The 23925-nt window shown below is 38.0% G+C and overlaps 1 protein-coding gene and 1 long non-coding RNA gene across 5 annotated transcripts in view; one reads left to right on the top strand and one right to left on the bottom strand.

Moving 5' to 3' along the window:
- ARID1B (AT-rich interaction domain 1B) overlaps positions 1–23925 on the top strand; it is a 412194-nt gene that overhangs the window by 246292 nt on the left and 141977 nt on the right. The window lies entirely within an intron of this gene.
- Positions 21040–22934, bottom strand: LOC125960676 (uncharacterized). Its single transcript, XR_007470596.1, has 3 exons — positions 22811–22934; positions 21717–21829; positions 21040–21100 (listed from the first exon to the last, which is right to left on the bottom strand). It is a non-coding gene; the product is annotated as an uncharacterized LOC125960676 (long non-coding RNA).

The raw sequence follows: 23925 nt of genomic DNA, 5'->3' as shown, positions 1-23925 counted from the left end.
GGCGTGTGTGTCTATATCCCATATACGTCTCTGATCCTTTTAGTGATCTTTAATGTGCCTTTGATCTTTCTTTACTTTTTCTTTTGGACACTATCTAATTACTCGTTTCTTGTATGCTTCGTTTTCTCCCAAGTCGAACTAAAATCTACAAACTTAATATTTACTTAATGTCTATGAGCATGAATTAGTCAGTCTCAGTGGGAAATGACTTAACTGTGTTGGGACCCAGAGGTGCAAACGACCTATTTCTGTTTATGAGTGTGGTGAAACTATAACCCAGGAATACAATTTTGCAGTCATTCAGAACTGTTAGGCCTATTGTGGCTGTTTTAACATTAATTTTTTAAAGCTAATCTAATAGGAAGGAAGTATCTGCGCTCTTTTTTCTCCTCCACAAAACCTTAATTTTGCACAAATCCTGACTCATTGTTTTATTAGGCTTATCTCAGTCAAAGGTAACTTAGAATTTGAACATTTCAACTGATTTCTAGTGGTTCTGAGTTTTGTAACTTTGGCAGTTGTTTCTATACAGGTCTAGTAAGATGCTTAATTAATTTAAAATTATGTATACTTCTCACAAACAAGAATTTCAGCGAATAGAAGAGGTGTTTGAAAATAAAAAAATGAGCAAAGATATTTGGAATTGAATATATTAAAAGTTTATAATTCTATAGAATAATAAATCAGGAATCTCCGAGGCAGCCAACATGGGTTGGTTCTTTTGACAAGAGAAGTACGCCTTCTATGTCATTAATATACTAGGTAAAGCTGGTAGTGATAATGAGACGATAAATCAGCTAATCAAATATATAGATAATGATATTGTTAAACATAGGAAAAGGCTAAAAATTGGACTTTGTTGCTTATATGAGTTCTACAAAGAAATTTATAGTAGGGAAGTAAAAGAGAAATGAATGAAATATCTCTGGGTTGTTAAAAAAGAAAAACTATGTAAACATAACTTTTCCATAAATTTCTTAAGAGATCTTAATCAGAATCTAAATAAATCACTTAAAAATTTCATGACCACAAATCTTTTGCCCTCTCATTTGTTGTATATAGCTAAGTCAACAGTTATAAAGAAGCAAGATTTATTTCACTATTAACTTAAATATCTTTGCTAATCTTAGTTCTGCAGTTACACTCATTGAATTCATTCGGTCATTCTAATGCATTTCATTTAAACAAATACCTGTGGAATAAACATACATGTTTATTTATGTGCTGGGAATGCAGTAGTAAGAATAATAAACCCTTGCTTCTGTGGACCTTACATCCTTTTTTTTTTTTTAAATTTACTTATTTATTTTTGGGGGGGCAGCGTTGGGTCTTCATTGCTGCGCATAGGCTTTCTCTAGTTGCGGCGAGTGGGGACTACTCTTCGTTGAGTTGTGTGGGCTTCTCATTGCGGTGTCTTCTCTTGTTGCCGAGCACAGGCTCCAAGCGCACCGTCAGGCTTCAGTAGTTGTGGCTTGGGGCTCTAGAGCACAAGCTCAGTAGTTGTGGCACACGGGCTCAGTAGTTGTGGCTCGCGGGCTCTAGAGCACAAGTTCAGTAGTTGTAGCACGTGGGCTCAGTAGTCGTGTCTCGCGGGTTCTAGAGCACAGGCTCAGTAGTTGTGGCACACGGGCTTAGTTTGCTCCGCAGCATTTGGGATCTTCCCCGGACCAGGGCTCGAACCCATGTCCCCTGCATTGGCAGCAGGCGGATTCTTAACCACTGCGCCACCAGGGAAGTCCCAGACCTTATATTCTTGACACAACTTTTGGAATGATCTTATTCCAGGCAGAAATTCTAGAAGAGGTGCAAATTTATATTCTCCTCTTCTATATAATTTTTTGCTAGTCTATGGTATAAATTGCTTTAATTGAATCTATTTGTTGTATCCTACAAAATGGAATAGAATTCCAGTTTGACTTATAAAACTTACAAATGACAAAAGGATTAGTCATCTGTAAACAAAATTTCAAAATAAAAGTGAAATTTATTTTGTCTTTTTAAAAATAAGGTACTTTTAATTGTGGACAACTGTCTAGGTGGAGGATCATATTTGGCAGTGACTTCAGTTACCTTTGGACTTATTCCTTTATTTTGACATCTGGCCATTATGAAAATCATCTGTATTTTCCTCCTTCATATAAAAGTAAAAGTTATGTTGCAGTCTAACTGCTTGTCATAACTGCTTGTCATAAGGTCTAAGAGGGAAATAGAACACAAAATTGGTAGCGCATCTCTGAATGGGCTCCCTTTACTAAACAACCAAAAAAGTGACCTTGGGGAAAAGTGGGAGGAGGCTCACTTGCTGTTTTTCTTTTCTGATCAGTTCATCTTACAGGAGTCAGGCCTTATCAGTTCTCACTGCATATTCTGGTCATCTAGAACTGTGCTAATAATGGTAGTTACTACCATGTGTGGCTATTTAAATTTACATTAATTCAAATTAAATTTAAAATTTATTTCTTCAATTGCGCTAGCTAGCTACATTTCAGTAGCTACATGTTGTTAGCAGCTACCATATTGGCATAGTGCATGTACTTGAAGTGCATTTCCAACTTGAAAGAAAGTTCTGTTGGCCAGAGCTGGTCTAGAAAATAAAAGTTCCAAGTGTTCGTAAGACACAGACATTGTAACATAATACATTTCACAATTAGAATAGAAATTTTTTTAATTGATAAAAAATCCTGAGAATTAGAGCAGATTAGTAGAGAACAGAAGGAATTTGCTCTTTTGGTAAAGTAGCATAAAGCAGAGGGGATGTTCTGTTCAGTAAAAATATATATAAAAAATATAATAAAGTTGGCATTTCCCATTGGCTTTTCAGAGTAGAAAGGTTTTAAACTGGGTCATGAAGTTAGGCATCCTTCTGGTTCTGACTGTTGTAATGCGTCATTAATTCATTGATTTACCTGGGGTTATGCCTGGGGGCTAGGAGTATAGTATTTCAGATTTAGAATGTTTAGCGTCACGTAATAAGAGATTCTGCCTGTTCAAATATCCTTTCTTTATTAATGTAACCACATGAAAGCATACATTAATATGTTTGTGTTTTTTTTTTTTCTTCTTGTGAAGCCATGTTAATTTCAGTTCTTCTAAACTCTTTCCATCTTCTTACCAGGATGTGTTTTCTAGTGAATTTACTTGGCTAACTCTCTAAGAGGGGTGTGAATATAAGTTAGGTGTAAAAGTATATTTAGGGTAACAATGTCGTTGAAATGAAACCAGCAAACATTTTCTTTTTGAAGTTCATAATCATATCAACTCATATTACTTTTCATAATATAAAGGATTTATTTTTGCATTTACAATTCTTTATTTAATGAAAATCTACTGGAAATCCTTAGAGGAATAAAGGACCAAGCTTATTCTTTACTGTTTCAGCCATTGAATCTAAGTTAAAATGAGAATATATATATATTGGTAAAGCAAAAAGAATTTTCTGTTTCTCCGTAGAAGAAAGACTGGAGGAGGAAAAACAAAATCCATAGCAATTCTCAAGTCTGGATTTGGGAACCCATGTTGAGTCCTTCCCTTCTTTTGTTAGAGAATTTCCCAGCCTCTCAGTCTGCCACCTGCTGGTGGTTCAAACACTTACATGTTTGATTTTTAAATAAATCTGCTTTTTTCTTCTTTAGGAAAGATTTGGGGGAAATGTTCTATTTATACTCACCTGAAATATTTTGGTGCAGTTTTACTTGTCATGTTTAATTATATTTTTAAAAGCTATTTTAGCTTCTTTTTCAGCTCTGTCTTTAGAGGATTATGTAAATATAAAATTTAGAAAAGACAGAACATTATGAAGGCCAAAGCATATACCACTAAGAGATAAAGACAGACTTATAAAAGTCTTGAGGTCTTGAGTGCCATGAAAGGGGTTACTTGACAGTTGTTGTGGGGGGCAGGAGGGTCTCCCCTAATTTCTGAATTTGGATGAAATACGGAACAGCAGCCCTTCTCTGCTCTTTTGTAATTAAGACTACTTAAGTGGAAGTGAGCAGACCTAGAGTTTACTTTAAGTCATAGTATAAGATGGGAAAATTGATTCCTTGCTCTCACTAAGGTTCTTTTCAGCCCTAAAATGCCACAGGTCTTCTTATTCATTAGGTCAAACCTTCAATTCTGTGCTCATTTATTCTTCTTCTGATTCCTCCCTGCGAGTGCTTACTAGTTTAAGCTATTCTCATTGTGTTGGGGGAAATATAAATATTTTTTGTCCATAAACAAACATTCCCAATGAAATAAAGCCAGGCAAAGATTTTAAAAAGAGAAACAAAGTAGAGGAATTTCATTTTCTGCCATCTTTATCTCCTGTCCTAACTTCTTTGGAGGCTCCTTGACTAATTCTAGAGCCTTAGATTCATGGGTCAGTTATTTGTTCATCATTTTCTCAAAGAGGAAAAGTACTCCAAAATATTCATCTCAATTTACTTTCACAATGACTAAGGCTGAGGGAGGGAACAGGACTGATTTTAAGCCCTATTTAATGACAAAGTAGGGAAAAAAAATCAAGTTTCTGCCTCCCAGGCCAGTGCCCTTTATACAGAATTACAGCAGTGCTTATTTTTAGTCTTCCCAGTACTGGAGCTGTAGATTAGATTGAATCTTACAGTATTGACATTTTTACAGCTTAAATTGCCAACAGTGTTGGCAATTTCCTATGACTCAATCCAGTGTATTAGGGCTCTCCTATATCATTTTAGATCCGCATTCAGTAGTGAAAACACTGTTTTTCTTTAAAAGCTGTTTCCCCCAATTGCAGTGTGTATGTGCATACTAGTTGAAATATCAGGTGATCACAGATGTTTGTGGAATTTAATCGGCATGAAAGGATCTAAGCCACATAGTCCAATGAAGAATGTGTGATGTTTCCAGAATAGGCTCTTGACAGTATATAAAAAATCAGAAATATTCATCATGACCACGTGGGTTCTTAGTGTGGTAGGAGCTCCATTTCTTCTAGACCAAATGCTCTGTCAGGTGATGGTAGAGGGCAGACTCTTCGGATGGACTTCCTGACTGTATGGCGTGGGTCGCTAGATCTCCTAAGTATATTTGTACACAAATGTTTGCCCTGATGGTGGTGAATAAAGGAATGTGAGTGGAGGCTAGCAGAATTCATGCCTGCTTTTGTCAGACTTACATTGGTTTTTAAGAAAAGATGGTAGGAATTAAGCACGGCCTCAGGTGCTGCGGATCTCAGAAGTGATCTTTTTAAGGGAGGGGAGAGTCGTGCTTGAATGAAAGCTTATTTACTTGCATATCCTGGCATTTGATTGACTCTGTTTTTCTGCTGGGACATTATTTTGGCACTCTTATCTGAGGACTTAATTTCTAGTAATAATCAAAATGTGCATATATTCTCCTTATCCCCACCCTGAAACACCTGTTCATTGGGATGTGTACAGATAATTAGAGACACGTCTCTGGGCTTGCCTAGAAGATTCCTTAGCATAGAGTTACTGTGACCATATTAATAATCATCAAGCTGCTTAAGATTTTGTTGGGAAGAAGCAAAGCAGTTATTCTGGGGGAGATGGGGGATGATTTTGATTGCATGTGTTTTAAGTTCTCTCCTATGCCAAATTTTAAAGCCAGCTTTGTTTCTTCAGATGGTGAAAACCCTCCTCCTCCCTTAAATCTGGCTTTTACCCAAGCCATGTCAATTTTTGCAAGTCAGTTGAGAATGTCAAAGTGACTGGTGTTGAAAGAGCCAATATGTTGGAAGATGTTTAAAGCCAAGTAGAACATTTATATGAATTAAAGAATATATTAGGATATGATTTTTAAAAATCAGATTTGAAAAAATAAAAACCTGTTGAATTAATACTTGCATACCAGATGTATCACTGATACATACTTGTAACAGATATTCCCCAATAAGCAATAAAATTACCATTTTACAACTGAAGTAATCTATCCTGTGGGTCCATTTGCAAAGCTATGCCAACGAAAATACATGCAGAGTTCTTGAAGTAATAATGCAAATAAAACATTTCATATTGTAATTTTAAAACAACAGGATTAGGAAACAAAAAGTCTGGGAGACTATTTGTTGTGTCTAAATTCTCCTTTTACTCTGGTCTTTTGACAGTTGGCCTTTTGATATTGTGTAATTGCCTTAGTGTCTTTGTGTGTACTGAAGGACTGAATTATCTGACAGAGTTGTGGTTGAAAATCGTACAAATTCTAAATAATAAAAGTAATAAGTATATCTTGTTTGCTTCATTGCAATAATTGCCTATTTTCATACTTTCCTGAATTCTGCTGGTGTCGTGGCTACCACTGAATCACAAAGTAGAGGGTTTTGCCATGTATAATTTATTCATTTGTGCACAGCCAAAGCATCCGTGCAGTGTGCAGTGATTGTGTGGCCCTGGGTGCCAGGTCACCGAGACTTGCTGCTGGGATTCGCTGCCCACTTTGCCCAGCGAGTGGGCAGTGGCCTCCAGATGAGCGGGGAAGCCTTCTCTCCAGGCCAGAGCATACCTCAGGTGTGGATTTCCTTTGGTCTTAGATGGAAATGTGAAAAGGAGTGACGAAGGTGAGGAAGGGAAAAGTACAAGAAATAGTAGGTCTCATGCTCTATGTGATCGAGATAGAGTAAATTAAATCCTACAGAAAATTTCATTTACTTCTAGCTACACGTTGCAATTTAAGGCGCTCAATTGGCTGCTTCCTAAGAAGCTACGTACATTTTTATAAGAAATTCCACTTAACTTCCCTCCACTCTTCCCAAATTAAATTTTCATTTCAGGATGACTTTTTTGTGTCTCACTGAAGGGGGGGAGAGGAGGTGAAGAATGGAGTAGCAAATGAATACATATTATTTAAAATGAGAATTCAGGACTTCCCTGGTGGCAGAGTGGATAAGAATCCGCCTGCCAATGCAGGGGACACAGGTTCGAGCCCTGGTCCGCGAAGATCCCACATGCCACGGAACAACTAAGCCCGTGTGCCACGACTACTGAGCCTGTGCGCCTAGAGCCTGTGCTCCGCAACAAGAGAAGCCACCGCCGTGAGAAGCCCACGCACCGCAATGAAGAGTAGTCCCCGATCGCCGCAACTAGAGAAAGCTCGCGCACAGCAACGAAGACCCAACGCAGCCAATAAGTAAATAAATAAAGTAAAATGAGAATAAAATGAGAATTGGGTATAGGCCTAGATTGGATGTTACACATTAAATATCATGGTAAAATCAATAAGCTTATAAAAAGTATTCAAACAAATTTCCTGAACATTTGTCAGAATTTTAAAATATGTATGTTTATTTATTGTATCTTAAATTTGTGATTATGTTCTTCTAAGTTTCTCACATCATATTCCTATTTTTGTCTCATTTAATTTTTAATCCCCTTCTCAAAATGTAAGCGTAGTTTCTTTATTCGTGGTAATGTGTTAACCTGTATTTAATATTGGCATAGTTTTAAAAAAGTTATTACATACAATTGCAGTATAAGAATAACAACAGATATTCAATTAAAAAGTATTTCCTGTGACAAATGAGTATTTTGGAAAGAAGCTGGGAAATCCTGATTTTTAGGATGAAGAAGATAATCTTCACCATGTAGACATTTGAAGGGCTTCAATTTTGAAAGTAAATTAAAAATTTATAAAAAATTTAATATTTTGTTTTACCTTATATGAGTCATGAAGTAGAACTAATGACATCATTCATGAAATGACTGTTTTTTGATTGACAGTGGAATTTTTCATTTTGTGCTATTTAATAGTATGTGCAAACATCTGGAATCACAAGTATTATAAAGACATGCAGGTGCATGTTGTAAATAGTTCCCGCTTGTGCACATGTATGTGTACATTCTTTTCTTTTACATAGAATGTATGGAGAAGTTGACCTCCCTAAAGGATAAGTTTGAAAAGGAAGGAAATGGAGATCTGCCAGGCTTGTTGGCTAGAGTCATGGACAAGAGCAAGGCCTGTCTGAACTGCCACTCAGTTTTTATTCTGCGAGTTTGCAGGGTTGGTGATTAGAGTGGCTTTCGCCCAATTATGCTGTGATTATTCTGCTGCACTGTAATTGACTGGGGAGATATGCTAATACCTGTCATTTGGGATGATAAAAGATGAGCGGGGGACGCAATGCATTATTTGGCTGGCTGTGTGATAGATGAGGGATGCGCAGAGTGCTTTAATTGCTGAGAAGAGAGGTTAAGCTGAACGAACGGATGAATTAGAAATGAGTCTTTTTATGGCTTGTGGAAAAGTGAAATAAAGGAAAATGTGCCTTAAACTAAAGCAGCAGATAGAAGTGAGCACAACGAAACTAGATCCAGGCAGCTTGCTTTATCAATTTAAATATTAACGAAAAATGTTTAGAGTTCAGTAAATAATAATTGGAAGGAGAATATACAATAGATTCTCATATTAAGCAAAAAAAAATTGTTAAAGGAATTGTTTTTATTTGTGATTTGTAACCTCTTAAATTCATACTGTATGTTAGATTATACTGAAATGTAATATGCAGCTATTCTGAATTGCATGCTTTGTGTCTTTTGAATGTTAGCTTAGAGGTATCTAGATTTCTTGTGCCTGTGTATCCTTCAGTAAATGCAGGCAGAGGAAGGCAAGAAAGAAAAAAAAAAGAAGAATGTTTATATATATATCAGGAAAATGTAATGATATAATTGGTGAGAGAGAGTGTATAGTTAATTCTTAAGTGACAGGATTGAAGGCAGCCAGTGGTACAGTTTTTACATGCTGCACACTTAGGTATTGGTATTTTTATGGCAAATAAATTCATGAAAGTGTAGTATTTTCCCTTTCGTATTGTTTCCTTTTGTCACACCCATGTCTAATCTTGTATCTGTATTTCACAAAAGTATTTTAAAATACTCCATTGTAATCTGCATGGTCATTTATACGATTTGATGTTAGCGTTTTGCGTTATTTTATTTTTGTGCATTTAATAAGTAGGTAATTATTGTAAGAATGCAGTCAGGCTAGCAGTTTGTGGAAACGGACTGTTAGAAGCTGAAGGCTGAGGCCTTGCCCACATTGTCGGCTTTCAGGCACATTCTACTGTACCAGATAATGATGTAGGAGAGTGTTGTTGTCCCCAGCTGTCCTATTTTGTCTTGTAGATGAAGCAATGAGAATACGGGTTGAATCGCAGAAGTTGTGTTTTTTGTAAAATGAAGAAAATGACCCTTATATATTGTTGAATTATCTCCAGACCGTCCAGCTTCTCAGAGCCCGTGTGACTCGGCTAATAGAGCAGAATTTATCAGGGAATAGCTTTCAACCAGGTTATTGAATGGTAATGGATCTGTCTAGAACAAAGCATGCCTATTGGAATGGATGTCAGCTGTAGAGAGATGCTACACTCTGCTACTCCAGTAAGTTTTGTTGGAGCTGATGGCTTTCCCCCAGTGTAATTGACACCTCTTTTGCACATTCCTTCTGAAACTCAGTGAAGTTTCCTTATGGATGTTTTTAATCAGTGTCCTTGGAATTCCCAAGTAGACTCTTGTAACTACCTAACTCTTTCAGAAAGATAGAATATTTAAGGGCTGCTTCTATAGAACATCTTGTAAGGCTAAGTGGAAATTATAAAGGAAAAGATGCAGTTAGCATCAAAGAACTTAAAATTAAATGGACAAAGGTAGGACAAACACAGCAACTTATGAACAAACAACAGCAGCGAAGGACAGTTTTTACAAGCTTTAGTTACACTAATTTAAAATTTCATGTTTTAGTTAATATCACCTTTAGTTGACTCCGTAATGAAGGATGACAGCAGCACTTTGGAGATGTGGTGTCTTGGGTTTTTTTCTTGTCAATAGTATAAAAAGTAGTATACAAACCTATTTAATTTTGTACATCTTTTAAAAACATTACTAGCAGTTTAGTATTTTTCCTTCCTGGTAGGCAATTATTCAATCCTGAGACATTGTGCCTGAATCTTGACTATAATTATCATCACTTGAATGTGAAAATGATTCTTTCAAGGTCCTCAGTTTGAAAGGTTTTGCTTTGTTTAATGTGGTCAGAAAAAAACAAATCATGTTTGTGGCTTTTGTTGTTGCTGTTTACTTGATGTAAAGGGTCTCACTGTAAATTTGTTGATAGCACGAAATTGTTCTTTTTTACACAATTGGATGTCTGGGAACTGTGATGTCACCATTCTTTACCTTAGATTTAAGTTCTTCCCCTTGGAAATGCTCTATCTTGAAACAGAATTGTAACATGAGACAACATAAAGCTTTCTTAAATTTCCTTAGCATCCTTTAATACACTTACTGCCCAATAGAAGGTTTTTGTTTTTTTTTTTTTTTGCGGTACACGGGCCTCTCACTGCTGCGGCCTCTCCCGCTGCGGAGCACAGGCTCCGCACGCGCAGGCTCAGCGGCCATGGCTCACGGGCCCAGCCGCTCCGCGGCATGTGGGATCTTCCCGGACCGGGGCACGAACCCGTGTCCCCTGCATCGGCAGGCGGACTCTCAACCACTGCGCCACCAGGGAAGCCCGTTTTTGTTTTTTTGGTTTTTTTTTTAATGGTGATGAGTTATAATTTTTTTTTAACTAATGTGGTTATATTATTTTATAAAATTTAAAATATGATTATAAAATTATTGCCACAGGGGACATTATTATATAGTTCATTTCTCTCATGTTATAAAGGTAGCAAGTGAAGCTCATGCAAGAATAACAGACCCACTAGACCTAGTATCTCCTTGCTCCTAATCTGGGGCTTTTTCTTTTGTACCTGTGGAATTGGTTCCTGCCTAATGAGCAAGGTATGTGGAAAATAGTTGTACACACTGAGCTGTGCAAGGGAAAAGAACCACCACATAAGCCTACTTACTAGACGTTACCAGTTCAGGTATGGGTGCTCAAGTTGGTTAAAACAAATCATTGAAAAATGATACATACGTTATACATTTTATTTTAACACAAAGTGTATTTATATGTACCTCCCTCTCCATCCATCTTACATCTTACAGTTGTCTCAGCCATACCTAATTCTACAGCGATTTTTTAGCAGTTTGTTCAGCTTTAGTAGAGTAGGATTTTTCCATCTCCCTTCTTTTCACATTCATCCATTACTTGATTCCATTTTTCATTAAGTTTCACAACTAGAGGAGCGTGTAGCATAAGTATGCTTATAGGAGGAAGCACAGGTAACGGCTGGGAAGCAGGCGCCTCAGCTGCCATGAGAAGGGAAGCAGGAGGGCCTTCTAGAGAGTAGCGTCCTCCTCTCTGACGTGGAGCAGATGTCAGGAGGCAGTGAAGGCTTTGTTAGTGTACCCAGCGAGTATGTCAGGTTTCCGCTGTGTGAACCTGCAGGCCGTACACTGCTTCCCCTTTGCTGTCTTTTTTACAACTCCTTGTTCATTTCCTTAAGAAGTAACAAGTCATTACTTTTCCTTCTGCATCCAGCCAGGTCCTCGATAATGTGCCACTAGAAAAGATAGAGGTCATTAATCAATTTACTAGAGAATAGTCGTGAGTTTACCTATCTTATTTTATGGTTTTGATTTTTTGCTTGCCAGTAAGGTAGTGTTTTTTTGTTTCTGTCTTTGTCGTGTAAATTCACCTGCAGAACTTGCGCAAAGTACCCTTGAGAATAAATGTTCAAAATTTTTGCTTTAAAAAGAAAATATAAATGTGAATAATTACCTTCAAGCCTTTAGTGCTCAATGTAATATCTCCTTGCAATGTTTTGTCTTCCTTAGATTTATTATACTACTCTTGATGAGGATAGAAAACTAACCTTTAAAAAAGGCAAAATTCAAAAATTCTTACATGTGCCCTCTGGTTAGATTGGAAAGGAAAGGAAAATTGCTAACGTATTCCTTTTCCACTGCTGAGTAACAAATTACCACAGATTTAGCAGTTTAAGACAACCACACCCATTAACTTATCTCACAGTTTTCATGGGTCAGCAGTCCAGTTCTGGGGTCCTCCGCTCGGGGTCTCACAAGGTGGAGGTTGAGGTATTGTTGGGGCTGAGGTCTCATCTGAGGTACAGGTCCTCCTCCAGGCCCACTGGTTGTTGACAGAATTCACCTCCTTGTGGCTCTAGTTCTGAGGTCCCCGGTTTCTTGCTGGACATCAGTCATGAGCCATTTCCCCATCACATGGCCCTCTCCGCAACATTTTACTGGCAGGAGAGTTGCTTCAAATCTCTCCCACCTCTCTTAAGGTAAGGGGTCACCTGATTAAGTCAGGCCCACTGAGGGTCATCTTCTTTAGTAATTCAGAGTCAACTGCTTAGGGACCTTAGTTACGTCTGCAAAATCCCTTCCTCCCTATAAAGTATCATAGTTACTGGAGTGTTATTTTTCACATTCACAGCCTCACTTGCACTCCAAGGGAGGAAATTATTGCGGAGTACGTCCACTAGGAGCTAGGAATCTTGGGGGCCATCCTAGAATTCTGCCTGCCACAGGTACTGATTCACATACGCTGTCAGATTTTGGGGATGAAAAGGTTTTGTCTGCATGTACTCAAAGTATCCTTACCTTGAATTTCAAAAAATGCAGTTCTGAGGAAGTGAAAGTGGGGTATAATAGAACATATTTGACTGACAACATTGAAAATAAATGATAAGCACCTTTAACAGAGTGATCCATCATAACAGCAGTTTTATTTCTCGTATTGTTAGCTCCTGAGGCTTTGCTCTACAGCCAGAGAAGTCGTTTCTTACTCTGGACTCTTACTCTGTTCAGTTGGTGTACTTCTGGGGCAGGTGGAGAACGCTCTGCATTGCTCTTTCCAGTGCTTCTGTTGCAAGGTTTTGATTATTTCAGTTTCTTCTTCCAGTGAACATGTTTGGTTCTGATCTTCGGGATCTTCACAGGTGTGCCAGTTACAGAAAACCAAGGCTGGTGATTCTGGTTAGTTTTATAGACTTGCAATGCTAAGAAAAAAATTCTCTTGCTATTAAAAAAAACATTTGGGGGGCTTCCCTGGTGGCCCAGTGGTTGAGAGTCCGCCTGCCCATGCAGGGGACACGGGTTCGTGCCCCGGTCCGGGAAGATCCCACATGCCGCGGAGCGGCTGGGCCCGTGAGCCATGGCTGCTGAGCCTGAGTGTCTGGAGACTGTGCTCCGCAACGGGAGAGGCCACAACAGTGAGAGGCCCGCATACTGCAAAAAACAAAACAAAACAAAACATTTTGACGTTCAAATTTGACTAATCATTTTTGGAGTATATGAGGAGAAACTTGGCTTATGAAAATCAAGTTTTAATTTTTAAAGAATTATTGTATTTTTTCCTACAAATTCTGTGGATCAGGCCCAGATATAATGTATAAAAAAATACAAACTACCTTTTTTCTTTTTTAAAAAATTCCATCTTACTTATCCTCTTAAAATTATATACCCTCTTAAAATTATAAAGATATTTTGAATTTATCTTTGGCCATACGTGCCTCCTTTCAGAATTACTTTAGAGAAAAGTAGTATATTTTAAATAGGAATTCTTTTCATTTGATTAGAGTCCTTTTGATAGTGGAATTTCCTTGAGCCAAAAATTTAAACTGGCAGATGTGAAGCAAATCTAATGATGTTTCAACGTTACTTTAAAGTTACTTTGAAAATGTAACAAATACTTTAGTTTTAAAAAGTAACAAATATTTACTGCACTTAGTTCTAGAATCAAATAAAAGTTTAGAAGGATTAATTTTAGATGGGGTTGATGATGCCAACAACATACTCCATACCTAGAATAGGATTATTTTCTAATATTACAGAGGAATTACTAATGTTGGCGTAAAAATTACTAATTTTGCTTCTTTTACAGAACTTTTTGAATTTTAGTGGAGTATTTTATGGATTCATACCTTTCTGGGAATATGCGTGGCCACAAGATGAGTTATACAGCACTTAAGAAAAGCAATGGCGTAGCGTGACAAGACAGGTACTACTTAAAGATAAGCTGAAGTGGCGAAACCATTGTTCCATGTATTCCCAGGGATCCCTGTACACCAGCCCCTTTACATCCCCTCCAGTAGGGTTAGGGAGTTAAGATACACTTGATGCCTCCCTGAATGACACCAAGCTTTTCTCTAAAGTTTTGTCAACAACTGTTCCTTGAACTACTTTATGCTGATCCCTGTGCTAGGCTGTTCATTTCCCACCACTCTGAAGGCCATCCATTTTGATGGCATGATATTTAATAGGAGCAGGCCTTGTGATCAGAGAGGAGAAGCTGTGGCACGTGGACTCTTGCCTCATTCCCTCTTGGTTGGGCATCCAGGATGTGAGAGTTGGTTCCAGCCTTCATTGACTCTCCCAAGCAGTGGGAGAAATGGGGTGGTAAAGCACATGACAAGTGCTAACTGGTTTTGACACAACAGGGCTCCGTGAGTGGGAAAGTACAGTGTGATTGAGGATGCTATGCCCTTGAAGGACATTTGACTTGGTGCCATTGGGGAAGCACCACAGACAGGCAGGAATGAGTAGACAGATTTGGCTGGGGCTAATGACTTTTGTAGGAGAGAAGTTGGAGGGCGTTGAGTATCTTGCCTAGATGTTTCACCATGTTTCAGCATAATGAGATAACCAAAGGCGCTACAGCTTGGAAATGGGGTTTTGGGTTTTAAAAAAAAAAAGAGAGAGAGAGAGGTTCATTTGTCAACAGTATCTCTTGGTATAAGAAAGACCGGATTTGGAGAAGATGTATTGATTAATTTTATATCTTTAGCTTTTCAGAATCAAATAAGAAAATATGAAAGTGCTTGGAAAATAGTAAATTGCTGTATAAATGAAAGTTTTACATGATCATTTCTAGCAGCTTGTTATATAATACATCTACGTGGTGTCAGGAATAAAAGAAACTAGTAAAATGACTCCATTAGCTAGAAAATGGTTTGGATAGAATAATCAGCCCAGCTAAGTCATTGCTTTTTAAAGAAATAGTTTGAGATACATATTTGTTCTTTGCTTTACTTCCTAAAACCTTCATCACATAGTGAATCTGTTTGCAAATGTTCAGTCGTGTACTATAAAATGTGAGATTTGTTGAAGATAGAGTCTGATTAAAGTAATGGAAATTAGTCAATTGGTAAGTGAAAGAAATCTTTATTCTTGAATTTTACAAAAAGTTTTACGTGATTAGAGTGTTGGCAGGCTCTGAGACTCATTTACTCAACGTTTATGAATTGCTTTCAGTGGACCGGGCCCTGTGGAGAGCCTGGGGTATACTGAAGAGCAGGATACCAGTGACTGTTGGTTTCCTCCCACCCCAACTGCTGCCTGACTGGAAGTGGTGGCCTTGAAATCTGCTTCCTATCTTGGAAAGATTTTATGAGAGAGAGCAACCTCTTTCGAGTATTAGTGATTCTGAATTTGACTACTTATTTCCAAATTCACACAATGCTTTGTAGGAGTTTAAATGAGATATAATGCATTTGTTTTTAGGGAGAACAGTGAGGGGAGAAATTTATTTCAGTGCTTGTTGCTTAATCAACATCTACACTGCCACTTCACATCAGCGTCTGTCCTTTCCAAGTGAATTAGGTCTTGTGGGCAGCACGTCAAGAGGATGTGTATTATTCCTGGCAGGGCACTTGAATTTCTAATTACCAGATTCCTGACTTAATTGCAATTACCTGGACACCCAGGCAGGGTGAACTTTTGGAAAAGAATGTAATTAGTGAAACAGGAACTTTGCTGCCAACTCCTTGTCTAGATACGAACACTAAACAGAACACTGATAAGTTCACATCTGTAAAGACAACCCATCAGTTGATGAAAACAGTTCTTAAAGTAAATTATGTATAGTACATCTCAGCTTTGTATTCAGAAACAAATGTGATGTTAAAGCAGAGAATATTCAATTTTTGCTTTATATTAGTGTAGAGTATGCGTATGTATGTGTATCTTTTAAGATTGGGTAAGTAAGCATCTGGAGGAAAAGAATTATTTACCGAATGCTCTATTTCTATAAGAACACAGGCGTTACATACTTCGATTAATAAATGTAAAACCCCAAGGTCTGAGGTCATTGGAAGAAAAAAACCGTTTTCCAATATTTAGTGGCTTCAATAGTAATTTTTCTTAATACTTTTCATTAAAAACAAATTTGCACACACAAAAATTTCAACCTGGTTACAAACACAGATTTAAATTTATTTTAAAAGCACTTTATTATCTTTAAAGCAAAATCTGAAATATTTATTTCTTCCATTTCTCTCATTTTCTCATCACTTTCAGTGGCCCCAACATGCTGTCTTAGCACAGATTCACAATCTTGAGTTGGTAATAAATATCTACTTACTGCTTATTGTACGCATTTTTGATTCAGTCCTTAGCCCCCTGCTAATTTGCTCTTCTCGGCTTCTCTGAGCTATGTCCTTCCTTTCCATCTCAACAAATCCCTTGTCCACACCAAGGTTAATTTTGTCCATCTATGGTTAGTTAACTCATAAATGATCTTTCACAGCTTCTTCCCCATGGAGCTGCTGGTCTTTTTCATTCTTAGCCTTCTTGAACAATGTTACAGGGGGGAGCACCCCTGCCCCTGTGCTGTGGCAGCCTCTGGACAGCAGAGGGGTGGGGGCTGCGTCTCTCCTCCCATGGCTCTTTACTCAGGCTGTTCCCCAGCTGAGATCATCGTATTTATTTTTACCATAGTTTAATTCCTTCTAATTATTTAACAATATTAAGAACATCTATTTTGTATCTTTTTGCATACATTTTATCATTCTTATTTTTGCAGCAGTAAATTAAGAGCACAGACTCCGGAGCCTGGCTGCACTTGAATTTACATTGTTAGCTCTTTGAATAATAAGAATATATAATAGTAAAATGTTAAATGGGAATTATAATAGCAAATACCTCAAAAGATTGAGTGAATTAGTCACGAAAGGTACTGCCTGGCACATATAAGCGCTGTGTGTTTGCTGCTGCTATTATTTGAGTCGCACATCAACCCTGCAAGGGAGCTGTGGCAGGTTTCCGTTTCGTAGTGAATAACAGGACAGCGCTAAGGGGTTAAGTCACCTGCTTAACATCACGCAGCTGGTGGTGGACCTGGGCACTGGGCTCATGTATTTTATCTCCTAGTTATTATGACTTTTTCCATCCATCTGTTGAGGGTTTCCAGATTTAAAAAAAAAAAAAAAATACAGATCTCCCAGTTAAATGGATAAAATTTTAGTATAAGTATGTCCCAAACATTGCAGGGTACATACTTAATACTAACAAATTATTTGTTGTTTATCTGAAATACAAATTTAACTTGGTTTCTGTATCTTATCTGGTGATCCTAATTCATCCAGAGTGTCAACTCTGTGCCAGTCCTTAAATGATAGTCTAGAAATTTAAAGGTTAGTTGATTAAACCCTTTCTGTACTTTTTCATAACATACAAAATTTATATTTGGTTTTCATACAGTCCAGTTAAGGACAATTAAGTTGAAGTGTCTATGCTATAGTCTTCCCAAGCCAGCATCATGTTGTAGGTGGAAAAATATTTTTATGAGAGAGACACCATAGTAAATGTTTCCAGCAGCTAATAAACACTGAGTTTGCAGTGGGGAGAGAAAGACAGTAAATATGAAAGGAGCTAAAGATAGTCCCTGTTTACTGTCATTTTCTGGAGATATCCAGAGGTTTGACAAAGCAGTCGTGATAAGCTGAATCTCCTTTTCCAAATACATCATTACAGCATTAGATGGTTGCTTTTGCTTTCCATTGCTATTGTGCTTAACCTCCATTTCTGTTTTCCCTTCTGCTAATTGTTGTGAATTACTGTAGACATGCGTTTGGTTTTAAAGCTTTTAAAACTTCTCATAAAAAGTATGTGGAGTGAGGGTACCGTAAGAAATTGGTAACGGTGGTCTGGTCAGGACTCTCTCATCCTGTTCCTTCTGTGATGTTTGTGGTTTTATACAAAGCATCTGTTAATCTGATAATGTTTTAAAGTACATTTTAAAGAATTAAGTCTCATTTCAGAAGGAGAATGGATGGGACCAACCAGACCATTGTTGCTCTAGGGTTTGAAGGATATAGAGAATTTTCCATATGGCGGCTCTTCCTTTTTTCAGTCTTAACAGATTACACTCAAACGCTCCAAGACAGAATATCTGCCATTTACTGAACAACAAGTAAATACGAGATACTCTGAAAAGTACTTCACATGTACTTCTTCTTTTAATACAGTACCTTAAGAGGCAGGTGGTATAATGCCACTTTTACAAATGAAGAAATAGGCTCAGAGGTTAGGTAGCTGATACCAGCGGACATGTAATAAAAAGCCAGTACTTTTTCCATGCCACCAAGATGCTTATCTTCAGGGCCGTTTTGTTCTCTGTCGGAGATTTTTTTAGAAGATTGGTCTATACAAACTGGATTTAATTCTGTATTACTACTGTGAGAGTTGAGTCTGTGAAAGAACAATATATTAACTTATCAGATGTTAGTTAAAATAAAATGTGTAAAAAATGTAAAACCTTCATTAAATGTACTTCTAATAAGTCAAATTTCCTAATTTATAATGGTTGTTTATGTATGGAATTAATGCTAGTGGGTAGGCCTAACATCTATTCCTTGTAGAACTTTCAAATGACCAGGGTTTTAACCAGAGAATTGTAGTTCTTCATGATTCATCACAGGGTGACATTACTTTAGCAAATGTGCTTAAGTCCAGGTCTGATTCTCTATTCTGCAAGGCTCAGAAAGCAGTTTTATCAGGAGGATACCAAGAGATGGTTGAACTGTCTCTCTGGAGAAGACACTGGCCACCCTAGTTGGCAAGGCAGTGGTCTACCTGGTGGCAGATCTACACAGAAAGATGTCACTTTGTGAGTTTGGCATCAGAATGTGGGATGGTTAAATAATTTGAAGGTTTTGTAGTATCAGACTAGGTTAGCCAGATACATCCATTCCACAATAGGCATTCCACGCTGTTTTCCATGCTTCATTATTACATAATAATCTTCGTTATCTGTTGGTCTGGATTCCTTCTCCCATTGGCAGCTTTTTCTTGTAGAACCTCTGTGATTTTTCTTTTTCTATGCTTCTACTGCTTGTCAGCCTCTCATTTGATCAGTAAAGTTTCTTTTGAGTTAGATCAGTTTAACTTGTCTGATTAAAGGAAGGTATCTCTAAGCCTAGACGTTTACCTTTCTCTTTAAGGTAACTTTATATGTATATATGCTCAACAGTATTAACTGTTCTTCTTGTATTTATAACACTGTGAATCTAAAGCCCTTTTCTTAAGAAAGCTTGTTTAGCAGTGTCCATTTGTAATACTAAAGAGCAAAATAAAACATTTAGAGTCTGTATTGTTTTTCTAATGATGTAGAAATGTTCTTTGTAGCATTTCTTCTGTGTTTTGAATATATTGTTGTTCACAGTGGAGACTTTTGTCTTAATTTTTACTCTTCAGACCTCTCGTTGGTGAGTCCTTGTAACCCAATCCAAAGTTAGTCAAGTGGAAAATGTTCAATGCTGGCTGGAATCATAGCAGAGTCTTCCAGATGCTTCCTTAGCTACTGTTGGCCTGAAGAGGGTCATGCTCCACTGTCCCTACATCCTCACCTGACTAGTCCCAATGAAACGTACTTGAGAGATATGACCCTGGCATAATCCAGCCTCTGAGGTCAAGTCTCTGCCTTTTGAGTGCAATCCCCGATCTTTCTTTAGAACCTTGTCTTTCCCTTCTTCCCTCTCCTATTCTTCCTCTTTTATCTTGAGGTCTCACTCTCCTTCTCTCTCCCACCCCCCCGCCGCTTTTTTGGTGTCTTCTCCCTTTCCTTCCTGTTCTGTACAAATAAACATTAGAAGGAATTACATGTCTTGTTTTGTTTTTTTTTTTTTGAGAACTGAATTCAATCCTGAATAAGTACTGTATCATCAAGTCCAACTACAGCTTTTGCACCAACTTTAACATATTCTCTACTGACTGAGGAAGTTTGTTTAAACTAACAAATTATTATTTGCAAGTAGTTCTGTTTACATATGTGAAAAGTATAAAGTAGTGTTTAAGCAGAAAGATTATTGAAGCAGGATTTTGTCATATTTGGGGAAATTTACGTCTCTGAGTCACTATCTAATCCATTGTAACCATGCTAGTTAAAGTCATGAGGAGAACAAGTTAAAAGAAGTTCAAATTAATTAAAACTTAAAGGAAAATCTCAGACAAGTGGACAGTGCTCTCAAATTTACTACTACTAAAGGCAATAAAGATAAAACAGCTCTTTTAAGGTAGAACTGCTTTGGCTTTGGGTGTTACTGATTCTGTACCTTAATTGGGATGTATCCTTCCATACCTGTATACCTGTGAATTGGTTAATGTAAATTGTGGTGATTTTTGGTTTATACTTTAATTTAAATTCAAAAACCGTCTTTAATTGATGAAATGTGTCTCTATGGTGCAGTTATTTCCAAATACTTCGAGCGCTGCTTGTGTCAATCCTTGACTTGTGGGCATGTTGGTCTTTGACCCAGAACTGGTAAATGAACCCTGCAGGGAAGTCATTAGAGAAGTGGAACAATTGTGGTGATGGGGTCAGGGGTCAAACCATTACCTACCCATCGGAACTTCCATTTAAATTGGACTCTTGCTTTCCTGATAGCAGATCATATATTCAGGGAGAATACTGAAAAAAGAGCTCAGCACATGTCAGTGCTGACCTATCAGGATGAGACAGGACTCCAGAGGTGGGTGGTTTGGGTTTGCTTTGGTCTGTTGCTTTTTTCTCCTGTGTCATGACAAATGACTGCGTGGTTGTTGTCTAGAAGTCAGTTTTTTCGATGTAAATATAAGTACAAGGAAGTACAAAATTACAAGTGTGCAGCTTGACGTGTTTCCTAAGTGAACGCACGTGTACAATCGATACCCCGTGCAAAAAAACCCGCCAGAACCCTGGAAATGCTCTTCCATCCCTCAGCCCCCACCAAGGCAGACCCCTGTCTGAATGAAAGTCGGTGATATCTCAAGAGTCCGTGGCGCTAATGGTAATCCATTCTTAGTTTTGTGTGAAGAAAACACAAACCTTATTCAAGGAGTTTATATCAACATCAGTTTTTACTTTTTCATATGACTATTAAAGGAAATTTTAGAAATGATGGGTGTCATGGAAGAGAGTATTCTTTCCTTTGCACTGAAAAATCAGTAGTTCAACAGTTACCCTGTAAGAATGTCAGAGAAAAGGAAAATTATAGTTCAACTTGTTTCAGTTTTGTTTTTACTATTCTTCCTTATATATTTTCTTGTATATATACATTTTCTGAGGACTGTAGATAATCTCAGTTTTAAATTGTCCCCTGACAAATAATGCATATTAGTTTTAAAATAGCTTCTATTAAATATCTAAATGAAGAAAGTCTTAATTCTAACGACATTTTTAGGCCAGAAGACCGTCCTGTTTGCATGATGTCATTATGGTCTTTAACAGGTAGCTTATGTCTGGATTCAGGGTCATATTTTATTCCAAAAAATGAATCACACTTAGTCCACTTGTTAGAACACTGGTGGTGGTGTTTTGCCACTCCCTTAGTCCAGTAGAGGGTCCGGGAGCTAATTGCAGCGGGGAAGATTTTCATTTTCCATCAAAGCAAAACTAAGAGGTTTTTGCTGGGAGAGGGAGAAGATGCACTTGGATTGTTAAAGGATTTTCATCCTAGAAACACTGATAAGAGTACGTTTATTCTTCTACTCTGGCTTTTTTCTTTTCCTTTGTTTGACATCGTAATAGGAGTAACCAGGAGGAGGAACGAGGAGAGAAACATGGAAACGTGGGCATACCTTGGGCTTTGAAGTCAGAGAGCTGGGCTGGACTCATGGCCCAGGCAGCTCACCCTCGGAGCCTGTTTCCTCGTGTGTAAAATGCAGTTGGTTGTCCCCGCCTAATTTGACTGCTGTCAGGATTAAATGACAAAAGGGTTTGGATAAAAATATATGATAAAAATAGCTGTAGTTTATCATATTCCCACTATATGCCAAGCACTATTCTGTGTGCTTTCTTTTGTATCATTATAACCATAAATTTAACACTTCTACCAGTTTATCAGCGAAGAAATTGAGGCCTCAGTTTGAGAGTCTAAGTAATATGCGTAAGGCTGAATGACTAGTAATTAGAAATAAGAAGAGAACCAGGGTCAGACCACAAGTCCCAAGCTCCTAACTGCTGGTTCTTCCCAGCTTGTCTTTTACCAGATAAGTCGTGGCCATCTGTGGTACCAGCAGGGTCGCCATGGTGGTGCACCTAGCACTCACTTCTGGAGGGAAATAACTGGGTTGAAATCGGGCTGATACACTTTGCTAAGACAGAGTCTCCCTGCTCCCCTGAGCCCTGAGAAAGGGCTACAGTTTTCTTCCACTAAGGCGCCATGGTTCCGTGGGGCTGCATCTGCGCAGAAGGCTACTTTTTTTTTCTTTTTTTTGCTTCTCACAAAGGTGCTTCGTGTCCAAATGTATGTGTAGAGTTTGCCCCGCTGTTTAGCCTACCGATTTAAGGTGAAAATCTTAAGCAGTATTTGTTATTAGCCGGGTCTGCCCAAAGCTTTCTCTACTTCGTTTGCTTTATGTTGCGCATGTAGTCATCGTTCTATTCATTCGCTCATCCAGGAACTACTTCAACACTTACTATGCATATTATACTGTGCTTTATATTCTCCTGCCCTTTGTTACTTCCTCCCATTTTCTTTTGGTCTCTCCTTCGCCCTTTTCTTCCTGTCCTTCTGTTCTGCTAGATGTAATCGTGTATCACATGTGGCCAGCTTTTCCAAAAGTTCAGTTAATTCAGCTGTTCCCAGGAATTTAAATTCCGTTTGCACTGTACCCCCACGTTTAAGACCTAAAACAATTATAGATACTTCAGAACTCTATAAAATATTTACCCTATCAGATTGCAGTGGGGAGCCATTGCAGGTTGAGAACTGTGCTAGCTCACAGATGGCATACTTCATGGATTATGATTTCACAAAACAGTCTGTCTTCACAGTTTGCTTCTCTTCTGTTTCACTCTTGTGAATCCTGTGGGTGTAGTCGCCAGACAGAATGAAAAAATCGGATGCTTTATCAGTTTCAGTGATTAAAATACATTTACCTTCTTACTGTTTGGATCCCCTCTGAATGTAGTCATGAGTTCCTTTGCTGTGTTGGAGGCGGGCATCCTGCCCAGGTCAGGTCGCAAGGTAAGAGGATGTGTATATTCTGTCTTTCTGTGGCCATGGGAGGCTCTTGCCCTCTGAGGTGCCGCTTTATCGCCTCTTGGTTTATGGGCCTGTGTGTGTCAGCTAGCGTGGTTCGCCCACAAGGAGATGGAGTGAACAAGAAATCAGAGAACGAGAGAAAACATTCTGTGAGGCTCACCAAAGGGTACAAATTAGAAAATGAAAGATTTGTTTTAAATCACCAAAGGATCTATTAAACTGTCCTACTGTTGTACATCCTGGGACATCTCTGCTACATGGTTTCGCATGTTGTTCTTCCTTTTATCACTGACAAAGTCATATCCTTATCACTAAGTGAAACAAGAGATTTTGAGATAGAGGCAGGTACCTAGATACGTAGTGTGAAATAATAACTTAGAAAATACGCTTAAGTAGATATACGCGCGCTCTCGTGAGCAGTAACGCGTGCGTGCACGCACACTCTGTCCTTTGAAATCTTGAGTGAGGTTAACAATGTCAGCAGTAATGTTTTAACGAAGATACCTAGAAACCTGCATTCTAATGTAGTCTGTGTCTGTAGAACCTGTGCATAGTTTTGAAATAAATAATTTAGCCTCTCTGGACCTCAGTTTCACATTTTAAAAACGCAGGGTAGGAGTGAATGTTTACTATGGCTTTGTTTAGTTCTGAAAATTCTGTGCAGCTCATAACAATCCATCTTAAGTGTTTCTCTTCCAAGGGAGTCAAACTTCGCTCTCCCCACGTTTTATTATTTATCTAATAACACATTTGTACCTGAAATACTGGATATGAGCCCTAACAACTCTTAAGAATTGGTG

This window comes from Orcinus orca, chromosome 12, assembly GCF_937001465.1.
Source record: "Orcinus orca chromosome 12, mOrcOrc1.1, whole genome shotgun sequence".
Classification (NCBI taxonomy): Eukaryota; Metazoa; Chordata; class Mammalia; order Artiodactyla; family Delphinidae; genus Orcinus; species Orcinus orca.
This window is presented reverse-complemented; position numbering and strand designations above follow the sequence as displayed.